Source organism: Dreissena polymorpha, chromosome 15, assembly GCF_020536995.1.
Source record: "Dreissena polymorpha isolate Duluth1 chromosome 15, UMN_Dpol_1.0, whole genome shotgun sequence".
In the NCBI taxonomy this organism is placed as follows: domain Eukaryota; kingdom Metazoa; phylum Mollusca; class Bivalvia; order Myida; family Dreissenidae; genus Dreissena; species Dreissena polymorpha.
The window spans coordinates 34,716,649-34,727,486 of record NC_068369.1 but is presented as its reverse complement, the minus strand read 5'-3'; the positions used below and the strand labels follow the sequence as shown (position 1 = coordinate 34,727,486).

General features: G+C 35.3%; 1 long non-coding RNA gene across 4 annotated transcripts; it reads right to left on the bottom strand.

The window, feature by feature from the left end:
• Positions 1 to 266: 266 nt before the first annotated feature.
• LOC127861205 (uncharacterized) lies at positions 267 to 9,881 on the bottom strand. Of its 4 annotated transcripts, none has more exons than XR_008040112.1 (5): positions 9,828 to 9,881; positions 5,910 to 6,093; positions 3,511 to 3,620; positions 2,473 to 2,632; positions 267 to 2,171 (listed from the first exon to the last, which is right to left on the bottom strand). It is a non-coding gene; the product is annotated as an uncharacterized LOC127861205 (long non-coding RNA). The 4 variants fall into 4 exon arrangements; XR_008040113.1 differs by lacking the exon at positions 9,828 to 9,881 and adding an exon at positions 7,246 to 7,310; XR_008040114.1 differs by lacking the exon at positions 9,828 to 9,881 and adding an exon at positions 7,257 to 7,274.
• Between the last annotated feature and the right edge of the window lie 957 nt (positions 9,882 to 10,838).

The following is a 10,838-nucleotide window of genomic DNA, read 5'->3' as shown; positions in this document are numbered from 1 at the left end:
ATGGGTGTGGTCACAAGTCTGGGGGGAGGAACATTCTGTCTACTGATTTTGAGTATGTGATTCGCGTACATAACGACAAACCTTAAAATAGATATTTAAATAAACACCATCTTAAACGTATTAACAAGATTTATTTATGAAAACTTTTTAAATTCACATTTTACTTATTATGAAAAGTCACCAGTATTATTTGTGATCAAAACCAGTGTGTGTTCCGATCCCTGTGAACGATGACGGCAAACTTTTGTTCGAGCTCAATGGATGCGTTCGAAATTAGTAAACGGCAATGAATGAATTTGCATACAGATGGATGGATATTTTACAGTCATATTTCTAACAGTTTATCTGACTAACAAACAAACAACCATTTCAGCGTTAAAAACATGGCTATAAGATCTTTTAAAATACCTGAGAAGATCACAAGAAAGTGATTGTCGCAACGGCATGCATTAATTTTTTAATTAAATTGTTTATCATAGGCGATAATAAATAATTAATAAAACGTTCAAGTCAATCACTTTTTGGTGTTACTGCATGTCTATTATAGACATTCACAATTTGTTTTACATTACTTAATCAGACTCCCATAGCGCGGTAACGACTTGACACCTTTATGGTAGTTTATTAGTTTATTAACGTCTCTTCAATACACATATTTGACAGCTTTATACATATACAAGTTATTCATAGATTACAAGTGTATTGCCACTCAGTACAGAGTTATAAGAGACAGCTCTTTATCTAAAACATAGGTATTTAATACTTTATACATAGAGAAATAGAAAAATAATAAAAATTAACTAAAAAAAACCAAAAAAACAACAACATAAGCATAGCATAAAATAAAATCAACTTAACAACCAGATAGGTTATGAGCTCCAGTTGACGAATTAAAACACATGTAGTTTCTAAACAGCATGAGAGATAACATTTATATATATATATACACTATAAAATCAACTAGACACCCAGATACTAAGGTTATGAGCTCCAGTTGACAAATTTAAAACAGCATGAGAGATTACATATATATATACACACATATTATATATAGGATTTTTTTTTAATTGAACTCATCAACAGATAATTTACAAATTTATATGTGAGTATCACTAAAATCTGATAAGACATCCTATGAAACTTCATGTTTAATCCGATTATCGATAATTGCGCGAGCAAAATGTGTGACACCGCACTCGCTGTGCTGACTAGGTATTGTTATTTTCACGCCTCGGGCATCTTGAGAATTTAGACCGTCCGGTATACTCAATGTTTTTTACGTTGAAAATGACCAAATTTACGGAGATACCCGTACGTTTTCCGGTTTTCAGAGAGTTTGGTTTATTCAACATTTTTAACAAAGAAATAGGAGAAAATACGGGAGTGGCCCGACCGTCCAGCGATTTTCACGATCTCGGTCTTATTCAATGCAGAAATGAATTTCCTTTCTGGAGATGTATATGTCTTGCAATATTTTTACAAATGCTGGGTCAACTTTTAAGAAATAACACGACACACAACTCGCATGACCCAGTTGACAATGATCATGCAGTCTTTAAGACTGAAATCTTCTCGGAGTAAAGGGCATCTTCCCTACAAAGTTCATGTACCATAATTCAATAAAACGTATGAAAAAATATTATTACCGTTCTTGTCATTACATTATGCATCAAGACTAACTGTCCAGCGCCGTTCAAAACCTTTGTTTACATAAATTTCAACTAACTGACATTTTAAACAAATGAGTGATTTAATTGGTCCAATGCGGAGGTGTGTCTTTACAACTGGAGATTTCATTCACAAGGCATCACTTTTGATTCTAATAGGCAAAGCTGATGTGACATATGACTTAATAAGTGAAAAAAATCATCAATGGCAATATTTGTGCATCAAAGCAGGTTTTGAACCGGATTCGAACAAACTTTTTAAAAAAAAATTGGCACATTTTAGGTAAAAGGTAGAAGCAGCATTTCTAATGTCATTTGACCCAACAAAACGGCTTGCTTGCATGAAAAAACAACACACTTGACTTCCTGACTTAAAAAAGTCACCGTCAGACATGAGCTTTAAGTCTTTTGTCACACCTGGACCTATGATTCCTCTGCTCGAGTTCCATCTCGGACAGGCTCCGAAAAGTGTCAGTCTGGCTCGGGTGCTCAATTCCATGTAATCTGAGACAACAAAAGGTTTTTTGTGCACATTTACCCATTACGGTGCAAACTAATGTAAGTTAGATACAATTAGAGAAAGCTTTCAATAATATTTGTTGCTTTATTTGTTGCAAATGAATAATTCACCATGCTGGCATCAAATTGTCTGGCACACTTACAAAGTTATCGACACAAAATGTGGTTTAAGAGCTGCAGTAAATGTAAAACACCAAATTTTCCTAATTTTGGTGACAAAAAAGTGCCAGGATATCAAAAAAGATCATTTTACAACAGATTTAATTGAAAATAACGGCGTACTAACCTGCAAATACACCGATCCTCTCGACACGACTGGGCGAGTGTTGAGGGCTGTCTCCAAATCAGTCATGCTGTACAGTTTTTGATGGCCTGTCACTTCAGTCGGACTTGTAAACCAATTGGACGACAGTTAAGGCAGAGCTCAAGACCCATTTCGACACCGCCTACAAATGCACACTTAGGTTTAGGCATAATATTGAGGTAACTTAAATACTTGAATAAATCAGCTGAATACTTGATTTTACTTAAACCCTGCAAGATATCCAAACAGGAAAATAAGGCAAAGTAGTGTTATTCGGAGTAGATCTGCCTGATGGCGTTGAAGGTGAAGGCAGATAGCAGTGTCGGTCCAAACTTGGCAGGCATTTTTAACAGTAAAAGGCTCAAAAAGTAAACAATAATAATAAATACAGATGAAGTAAAGACATGCATTAAGTTCATTATTGATATTGATGCAAATTAATGTCAAAATGTCACTGAAAAACAATACAGAGTGTTTAAGTAGTCTTAGAATTTGTCTCCGGAACAGGTTTCGGTGTGATTTTCCAGTATTTACCCCCTTATGACCCCAAGTGCAACAGCCCAATTGCAAACAGCCCTAATTTGGGTCAAATGACATCTGGCAATTATGTTTTGCAATACAGAGAATTTTTGATGGTCAATTGTCAAAATTCTGGCAGACGACAAATAATGCCGGATGTGCTTAAACGTTAAGTTTTCATGGAGTGTTATTCGGAGCCCAGCCCATTTAAGAAATAACTTGGCTGTTATATTGAATGGAGCCTTACTCAAGGACAACTGGGCCTAAGTCATGTGAGGGCCAACTAGCCTGTGATGTCTGCAAAGGCTAACCTGGGATGTCACACTTTCTGCTTTTATGACATGTTTAATTTTAAGGAAGTCTCTGTTTAGTGAAAAAAAAGTGAAGGTGGAAAATGTCATCCCTGATTAGCCTGTGCGGACTGAGAGGCTAATCTGGGACAAAACTTTACTCAAATGCATTAAGCCCAGTTTTTGCAGAACGAGGCTCAATTAATCTCACCTTTCAATGAGATCCTGAGTAAAGTTTGCCTTGAGATGAATTACACCCCATGAGTGGCCATTCCGCACTGAGTCATAGGCTGCAGTGTAACCCTGCATCGTATAATTCTCCTGAAGCAGTCACAACGCACAGTTACCAATGAATACTTTTGTGTCTTGTTCTGATAAAACTGGGCCTAATGCATGTGCGTAAAGTGTCGTCCCAGATTAGACTGTGCAGTCTGCACAGGCTAATCAGGGATGACACTTACCGCCTTAACTGGATTTTCATGTAGAAGAGACTTTCTTTCAACCAAAACTACCATAAAAGCTGAAATAGTGTCATCCCTGTTAAGCCTGTGCAAACTGCACAGGCTAATCTGGGACATCACTTTAAGCACATGCATTATGCCCAGTTTTCTCAGAACGAGACTTATTTGTTTCTGTTTTTTTCAAGCAAAATTTCTACTTACATGGTTGTAAATAATTACCTTATTTCAGTGAACTACAGAACGATTGTAATGCCATGCATTATTTTGCGAAGTATCATTCATAACAATATAGCAATGGTATTTATATATTTTCAATTTATCGTTCGCATATTCTTCAAAATATTAATAATAATAATAATTTATGAACAAGTTAATCATTTATGAGCATATTAACCATTAATTATTTATGAGCATATTATTAATTTATTATTTATGAGCATATAAATCATTTATGAGAATATTATTATTTTATTAGCCTATTAATAATCAATGAAAACATTAATCGATATGAGCACTGTAAACATATCGATGCTTATTTATGAGCATATCAATAATTTACCAGCATCTATATCATTGTATGAACACATTAATTAATGCATGCGCATATTAATTAATTAATCAGCATATTAATCATGTATATGCATATTAATCATGTATGAGCATATTAATCATGTATGAGCATATTAATCATGTATGAGCATATTAATCATATATGATCATATTAATCAGCAAATAACTGAGCATATTAATTAATTAATAAGCATATTAATCATGTATGAGCATATTAATCATGTATGAGCATATTAATCAGCAAATAACTGAGCATATTCATCATTAAATGCAATATTTATCAAAAAATCTTTAAAGACATAAATTCTGTTCTAAGACTGAAGCAAATAATACCTGGATAATGAAGTGATTATCCAAGGCCTGAAGGTATCTTTGACCCAGACCCCCTGTCCTCGTTCACGATGGCCAGGTGAAGCCCGAAAGGGTCGTTGCCAATACATAAACAGAACAGAAGTATCTCGACAAACGGCAACATGAATTGGAACAGCAGAAACCTGCAATAAATTGAGCCTCATTCTGGGGAATTTGGCATAACCCTTTGCATGCTGGGAATTTGTGGTCTGCTAAAATGTCATCTGCTGAATTTCTAAAATTAACATTTTCTTCGATGTTTTCAAAGAATACTATTAGAATAGCAAACAGTTTGGATCCTGATGAGACGCCACGTTCTGGTCTCATCTGGATCCAAATGTTTGCAAAGGCCTTCAAAATTCGGTTCCAGCACTGAAAGAGTTAATGCATAAGTGTAAAGTGTTGTCCCAGATTAGCAGTCTGCATAGGCTAATCAGAGATGACAATTTCAGCTTTTATGAATTTTTTTCATGCAAAAGTAGTCTTTTCTGAAAGAAAATTCAGTCTAGGCGAAAAGTGATATCTCATTAGCCTGTGAGGAATTCACAGGTTAATGTGTGACAACACTTTTATCACTTGCATTAAGCCTAATTTTTCAAGAATGTGGCCTAATTAACAAGGAATGTTTTATAACATTATGCCCTTCAACAAGCAGCCCAATCAACAGTACAGTTGCACTCAAAACTTTATCTAATAAAGAGGTTCAAAGAGGGCCTAAATTTAATTTTATTTCCTACATAACTTCAAACGCGTTGAAAAGCACATCTGAGTACAGGGTGCAAGATCATGTGGCTGTACGTGTTGGGTTCACAATTAAACGTTAATGGATGTAAAAACAACATTAAGTGTAATAACATTGTAAAACTTTTTTTCTTATACATTTCAACTCAGGCACAAATTATTATTATTAATTATTTAATAAGTCTGTGTTCTTGTTAAAAAATTCCTTGTAAACTGCACGGTCATGCTTCAGGCAACATGAAATTTTGTCACCGATTTAAGACATATTCAAGGATTTATTCTTATACCTTAAGATATCGGCACAAACTGCAAGAAAAACTGACTTTTTATGCACTATTTTTGCAAATGTATTTCAATAACTTGACATATTTGAACAAATAAAGTTCTTAACTTTGTGTTTATATTCTGTTCAGCCCATGTGTAAACCCCTGAAAAACCCGTTGATTCTGCACCCTGAGAAGTAAAGATTTAAAAAAAGCTTGGTCACCCGATCTTTCGTCGCATGATGTGCAGATTCTTCATGAACTGAGCCCCGATGTTGTGGGCAAACCCTCTGGACAAGCCCACTTGCTGTGGGTTACGGTGGGTTCTAACACGCTTCCAAGAAGGGGAACGTCGTCTCCATTGCGGATGGAAACCGTTTCTTCATCAATAAGTCTCGACTTTGGGAACTGAAATGTCGATAAGTAACAAAGTATCAGATATTATCTAATTGTCAAACCTGCATAGAAGAATAGCAAATGATTGCACTATAATTATGTTACTATGTTTATTTTTTTGTTTTCCTTTGATTTTATCCCATTTTCAGACCTGGAGCTTTTAAAATTGAATGTTTACATTTATCAATATAAAGCATTTAATGACAAACTTCAAAACATGCCAAAATCTGTGAAAAGGGCACTTTAGTATCCATCCACATGCATATTAAACTTGCAATAATCTATAGATTCGTAAATACATCATTTGATCATAAGCTCTTTAAGAATAGCTATTAATTTAGTTCAGTATTTTTTTTAATTAAATAGAGTCTATCATTAGGGGAAAACAAACAAATATTGACAAACATCCTTTAGTGTTCTTATTGTGTTAATGATATATTAAATGGAGTTAAAATAATATATTTTATTTGTTTACCCAAAGACCTAAAGAATTTATAGGTCTTTGGTTCACCTTTCAATATTTTGCACTTGACAACCTCAGTTCAATGCTATTTCATTAAACTGTACAGCGTAACAAATATAATAAAGCAGAATACGCATATGAATCTGATTATACACAGATCCACTAACATATAAATCAAATCATGTTTGTCTCTTTCCATTTTCGAACGATACTCATCTTTTTATAATAAATGCTTTAACTTTGTGAGTAGACAATTTTCCAACACTCGTTTCCGTGACACACATTCACTGTGCAGATTTCTGATAAATATATTTTTTTTCAAATCTCAAACATAGTATGTTGCGTTAATTGACACAGGCATTACATTATTCCCTAATGACCATATGATATCCGTTGTTAATTTGAATGGTATTTATTATTTTCGCCGTTAATCGCAATTTCTCGTCTGCTTGCCGCCATCTTGGACGTGCGTTTAGGTCACAATATACCAAAAGATTTCCTACACAAATTCAATGTAAAAGCAATAACTTTAACAAAAAATAAAGTCAAACTTTTGCGCATAGACACCCCCATAACCATACCTTTTCTTAAAGAGCATTCCACGCCGCAATGATTTAAACGATAAAAAAGGGGGGTCATACGTTATGCAAGAAAGAACTCGATGCGAATCAGCGGTCACTGTTTTACGACCATCTATTTACCGGCTTCGTACCAGTGGATGAGGGTTTCCCGCCATCTGTCAAAGTCTCATGTAGTCTCCAACCTGCAAGCAAAAGAGTGAATTTCTGTTAAACATCAATGTTTTCCCTACCTCATGCACAAAGAAACATTCTAAAATAAAGCCATGGCAAGTGCCCCTACAAATAATTGTGTCTTCTTATAAATGATGTTCATGTATTTAGAGAGTATAGCATTGCACTCCAAAAAGATTTAGTATATTGTAACCTAAAGGAGAAAACTATTCTGATTAAAATGTGTTTTTCTTGCATATTAATATCTTCCTATTCATATTGCACCAATATATTAAGTTTGGCTGGATTATCTGTCCATTCGGCCATTTTATATCATATTTTCACACACAAGTGTTTTTGGTCTGATGAAGGCGATTTTAGGCCTGTTAAAGCTTAAATGTCCCTTTAAGATTTAAAGCTGTTGTGTTCAATATCTGCAACAAAATACCAAAACAAACCAAATGGACAGGGACGTGGGGCTTATGCGGGGTGGAGAAAGAATGAATTTGTTAGATATTTCCACTCTAAGCAATTTAAATAATGTCTTTTTTTTGTGTTTTTTTAATCACCCCAAAAATGTCAATTTCAAAGCAAAAAACAACAACAATTTCATCCAAGACAATAAACAAATTAGTAAAAATGAGAGATCAAAGATACTTTGAAGTGTAGAAATCAATAAGCTTCCAATAAGTTGTTGTTTCGCACCAATAAAAGTGTGAAATCTTGAAAGCGCCTTGTCGCTTGGAGCCCCTTTATTTACCAGCTGCCAATGATATATTCTAACATATAATGTCATGGGTGCCTTTAAACTGCAGCAGATGGTCAATATGCACTGCCAGCTCTCATTTAGAGATTTAAGAGAATACAAAATTACATATTTTGGGCACAAAATAAGTACTTTTGACTATTTTTAATGTGGCAATCTGGTCAAAATGGGGGTTCATAACCGAGCGAGCGAATGGAAAAAAACTCATTTTGGGGCTTTAGACTGAAAGGAAAGGTTAAAATTAACAAGATACATATATGTAGGCAGGCATTATAAGCTTAGAAATGAGGCGCCATGTAGTAACAGGGGCATATAGGCATCTCAAATCAATGTAGGCTTCCTGCAAGGGGTTTCTAGAACTTATTCTGGGGACACAGCTTTCCGCAGAATTCTCAAAACAACAAATATCATTGATCCATGTCACCTTTGTATGCAAAGACAAGCGAATAAGGTCAATACTTCCCTTAAATCCCTGAATGAGAGAAGCATGTACCAAATAAAAAACAAAACTGGTTGCTGAAAGTGCCACACTTTGGCAAAAAGATCCCTCTAAGGTAAATGATGAAGGGAACACTTGCTTCAACAATCCTATGTTCAAGTTGGACGCCACATACTTTCAAGCCAGAACAATGCCTGTAAGCATATTGTGAGAAAACAATACCAAACACAAGCTAATTGTAGGGTTACAACACAAGTAGCAAATCAACTCAGCTGCACTGCATAAATGTTCAGGAACAAGGATAAACCTGTTAAGTGCCAACTTCCGCTGCCAACAAAGCACGAGCTTTACGCGTCATGACGCGGAACTGTCGATTCAAACTGCACGGGGAATTGCATGACGGCAAGGGTTTGAGTGACCACAAACCCGATCATGACAGTATTTCACACCTTAAGCATCATAAATATGCTTATTTGCTTGTGTACATGATAATAATTTAGTATTATTACCTGTTTTGCCATCAACAACCCTTATCCAGTGGCCCTCGGCTTAGTCGCAGACATTCCTCTACCTGAAAGTCAAAATACCCAATAGAAATAGATATATAATGGGAAAATACATGCATTTATGTATTTTAAGTGTATTTCTATGAATAATATGAAGTGATATGGCTTGTTATATTCATGATTGTACTAAATATGAAGGCGGGCTCAATTAAGCGTCTCCTGCACTGTCCAAACTGTAAAAATGTCAGCCATTCCATGTTGGTGAAATGGGGCTCTGTTTGAATGTTTATGCTTTACGGACAAGCTATTATTGCGTTACTGGATCACGGATTCCCTGGCGTTGAATTCTGACTTAACGCTACACGGTCAACCAATATGCCTTTGAATTTAAGTCGGAAAGCAATTTAGCCCTTATTCGGCTATATAAGGGTGGGGGTCAACTTGAAAAACAACTATTCCAGGTCAAATGATCTGAATTCATGCATTTAAAACACTTATTTTCTTCTCTTTTGCTAGGAAATGACCAAAAATCTGCTTTCCCAGTCATATTTTGCACTTGCAAATGATATTTCTTTTTTTCCTAAAGTTAGTTTAGGTCACAATATACCAAAAGATTTCCTACACAAATTCAATGTAAAAGCAATAACTTTAAAAAAAATAAAGTCAAACTTTTGAGGATAGACACCCCCAAAACCATACCTTTTCTTAAAGAGCATTCCAAGCCGCAATGATTTAAACAATAAAAAAAGGGGGGGGGGGGTCATACGTTATGCAAGAAAGAAATCGACGCTAATCAGCGGTCACTGTTTTAGGACCATCTATTTACCGGCTTGGATCGTACCAGTGGATGAGGGTTTCCTGCCATCTGTCAAAGTCTCATGTAGTCTCCAACCTGCAAGCAAGAGTGAATTTCTGTTAAACATCAATGTTTTCCCTACCACATGCACGAAGAAACATTCTAAAATAAAGCCATGGCAAGTGCCCCTACAGATAATTGTGTCTTCTTATAAATGATGTTTATGTTTTCAGAGAGTATACTCAAACCCGGTTGAGTCGCGGGTCGTTTTGACTCGCGGTATTTCATTAGGGCCCTCTGGATTGTGTTTGTAAACAAACCTGCGTGACCTACTTTTGAAATCTGACAGAAAACATCTTTTGCTGCCAGTATGAATAGATTTTTGGTAAGTAACTACCCAAAAACGATTTAAAACATCATTTTAAACCAAAATTATGTAAAAATCCATGTTAAAATGAAATTTCCCTTTCAACTTTTTCACTTTCGTCTGCTTGCGGTTGCTTAGGTCAGACACTACCAATATTATTCTCTTGTGAAGGGGTTACACACCACCGATTTTTCAAAATTATTTCGATAGGTCAGGCTCTATAAACACTTCAATATTTAGCTAATAGATTTGAGGGTTGAACTTAGATAAAACTCAAATTGTTTTTCAGATTAGAGAGTCAAATCATAAGAAGAAGCCTTACGATAAGAACAACCCCAAGAGAGCGTTCGATGCTACGCTTCGAGTAATGTCCGTTTACAGAGCCTCAAGAGCGTATAATGTCCCGGATAGCTCCTTCAGGTGTCCCCATTGCGCAGAAGAATGAATGAACATGAACAGTTATTTGAATATTGAGAATTAAAATTAGACACTGCTTAAACATAACTGTGATATTTATTTTATTTGATGTCTTAAATTCCATATGTTCTAATTGTTATATACATTATTGATTGTTACTTTGAATGGTATGTCAGATCTTTGTTTATTCATGTTAAATTTAATATTAGTGTCGTTTAACCTATTTACTGCGAGTCAACCGGGAGGGAAAATAAACAACAATGGCGGACAGT